Source organism: Drosophila sulfurigaster, chromosome 2L (genome assembly GCF_023558435.1).
Source record: "Drosophila sulfurigaster albostrigata strain 15112-1811.04 chromosome 2L, ASM2355843v2, whole genome shotgun sequence".
NCBI lineage: Eukaryota > Metazoa > Arthropoda > Insecta > Diptera > Drosophilidae > Drosophila > Drosophila sulfurigaster.
This window is the reverse complement of record NC_084881.1, coordinates 5,534,389-5,537,648: the sequence shown is the minus strand read 5'-3', so window position 1 is coordinate 5,537,648 and position 3,260 is coordinate 5,534,389. Positions and strand designations below refer to the sequence as shown.

Genomic DNA, 3,260 nt, shown 5'->3' with positions numbered 1-3,260 from the left:
CAGCTACAACAACAACGATGACAACAACTGAAACAACAATAAGCTGCACACTTGCGCATGTTATTGCTGTTCTTGTTGTGTGTTGTGTGTGTCAAGCGCTGAGTTGATTTTTGCTACAGTTTATTCTTGGTTACCCTTGTATTGCGGGTATTACACTAGATTTGTGCATGGTTAAGTGCTTTATCTCCACTTCATCTTCAACATAATTTAGAACACTGAACATTCACAATAATATCCCATTTTAATATTGTTAAATACTTTTCTACGAAAATAATTATGTTTGGATAACTTCAGCTATATTTTCAATCTACGTTTAGGAAGTCCTACATTTATGCTTTAGACTCTTTATAAAACAAACTGTCATGCATTTAACATATTATTTAAAATATTTTAAGCAATTTATTTTCAAAAAGCTGTTAGAGAGAGTATTTCATTTTCACTAAACCAAAAATAGATGTTAAGTCTTGCCTTGCTCTGCTTTTTTTTTATTTGCGTTGCTGTTTCTTCACAATTTTGGTTTTTATAGCCATGTTTGGGGCATTTGCTGTGTGTGGTTGCGGCTTTGGTGCAAATATTCCTTTTATTTTGCAAATTATGGCCAAGAAAAAACAACCAACACAACGGCAATGATGTTTATGGCCCACCATTTTGGCCACTAGTCGCCATTTTATGCAATTTCTTTTGTGCCGCCTTTGGAGTCGTCTCTTCTGTAACCCCTGTCTTTGTCTCTTCTGCTCTCTGCTCTGTTCTCTCCGTTCTGCGCTTTCCTTGTTGCTTTGGTTGCCGTTGCCACAGCTGCGTCCGGAGTATTCCGAGTACCGAGTGATTTAGTGCTTATGGCAAGTTTATAAATTAAATTTAATGAAGCAGCAAGTCAAACTATGACCGACTTTCCACTTTCCTTATTTCACATACTTCGTTGTCCTGTGCATTGATTATACACCCACCGTTTCCTTTAGATGGCACACCCACATGTCCTCGAAGTGCGTATGTGCACATGTTTGATTTAGCTTTAAATTAGAAATCATTTAACAAAATTAAAGATGGTTTCCGACTTCTGCATTTAAATAACTATATGAGAAAAATGAACTGGTAATTATGAAAAATAAGTGTTTATTACCCCTAGGGTAGAAGGGTATTATAACTTTGTGGAAGGGAAGAGTCATATTCGACCCCATAAAGTACAGATCTCAGAGACTATAAAAAAAGAGCTATAATTTTCGATTGTATGTTTGTACGCAGGTCAAGTTTTTTTGAGATTTATGCCACTTCTGACTCCGTAAGTTGAAAAAATCGAATAGTAAGAGAAATTTTGAGGCCAGAGTCACGATTTTCAGTGTATTTTATAATAACTACCGTCGTTATGATTCGTAAAAATTGTTAAATTTGTTTAATAAATAATTTTGTATAGCAAAAAAAGGATGCTGCTGTCGGGTCATAGTTGCTTGTGTTGACAATCTGATGTATTCTTTTCTATGTTGAAAATGGATAGAGGGTTTTTCGCAGGACAGGTAAGATAGATTCTCAGATTTTAGCAAAGTTCGCATTCGTAGGAAATTGACATACTAATAATAAATAAATAAAGTTATCGCTCCGGCTTACTAAACTGAATCTTATTCACAAATTGTTCTGACCTTGCAATCATCCATTTCAAATCCTGGGGAGCTGCTGCATTAATTGGCACCCAGGAACTTGTTTTGCAATGCTACTAGCACTGTGGAGATAAAGTCACTGTAAAACAGACGACTGGCATTATGCAATAACAATAACTAGATATGAATATCTGCAGTGGAACTCGAATTCCCTTTATACAAATGTCGCACACGCATCAATTATGAGTGGAGTGGAGTGGAGTGAAGTGGAGTGGAGCAGAGGAGGTGAAGGCGCCGAACAAAGGCCAAAACCAAAAAGTAATTATCGACAACTTGTGCAAAGCAAAGCCCCAAAACACCCAAACAACAAAATGTTTTAAAATTCAATAGGCATACATATACGTATAGTCTCACACACACACACACACATACACAGTCATACACATGTGTGTATGTGTTTGTATATACATGTAGAGGCACTTCTACATAGATGTATATGCAACATAATCCTAGTTTATGACAGTTAGGGGTCTCGCTTTGTACTTACGTCTATATGTGTGTAGGTGCGAGTGTGTGTGCATGTGTGTGTGTGTGCGAGTTTCTTATGGCCTTTTGTAACCAGCAGCTGCTCAACCAACTGTACAAACACAGCAAACACATTCACAAAAACACACATAGCTTTCCGTATTCCATTGAAAGAGCCTCAAGACAGTGGATCGAAGCAGCTAATGGGCGCCTTGTAATTTCCCTCAGGGTTAATTTGCTAAAGCTTTTAATCTGCTAAATAGATTTGGCATGATGTTCAGCATGTTGTATGTTAGTTAACATATCAACGTTCTGTTAAAAATTGTGTTGTTTATTTGTATTGTTTCTTAACTAATTTCAATATCATACACGAATATTTGTCAATAATGTTTAAAAAGGAACGAGAAGTATGTTGTCAAAAAGACATGTATTAGTTTTTATTGGGACTGATGGAAAATATGAAGTCACGTCCGATTCAAATTTGTCATTCGCAAATTGGGGTAAGTGACAATACTTTCATTTCTTAATATCCGGCCATAAAACCGGGAAAAAAAAGATTTTTCTTGTCATCGATACTTGTTTATCAGACAACAAATTTTCGCCTTTTCCGCATTTTTTATTTCTCTTCCACATAATTACACCTTTTTCAACTGAACGGTTCGTAAATGTGTCAAATATAAAATTGCTTAAAGTTGAATGTGCTAGATGGCTGCAAAAAAGCGAAGATTTTACCCACAGTGCCGCACACATCTACATAGTTTATTTGCGAATTTCGATAGCTTTGACAAGTGTCATGAGCACAAAAGACACGCCGTGATATGGGAGCTCTCTTGATTGTGTGTATGACCCCTGTTCGTATTCTGAAGATTGAAGAAGATTAGAGATGGCGCGACATCCTCCAAACGCAATCGAAGGTTCCCATTCATCCATTGTGCGACTTAAAGTAGGTAACGTCATTAGAAGCCATAGTTTTTGATTTGATCTGCGGAATCGCCCACACATAGAGAGTGTATAAATATTTGACAATTGCACGCGGAGATGTTTTTTACGACACACACAGTAAAAGCAAGGTCAGTGCAAATTTGTTTGGCCCTAAAAGTGTTAGCAAAATTTACTGGGTCATGATGCAAATATGCGGGCTCA

At 36.8% G+C, this 3,260-nt stretch overlaps 1 long non-coding RNA gene across 1 annotated transcript; it reads right to left on the bottom strand.

Annotated features, from left to right (window-relative positions):
* Positions 1 to 392: 392 nt before the first annotated feature.
* On the bottom strand, positions 393 to 2,562 carry LOC133850661 (uncharacterized). The gene is made up of 3 exons (XR_009895679.1): positions 2,140 to 2,562; positions 891 to 1,010; positions 393 to 833 (listed from the first exon to the last, which is right to left on the bottom strand). It is a non-coding gene; the product is annotated as an uncharacterized LOC133850661 (long non-coding RNA).
* Positions 2,563 to 3,260: the final 698 nt, after the last annotated feature.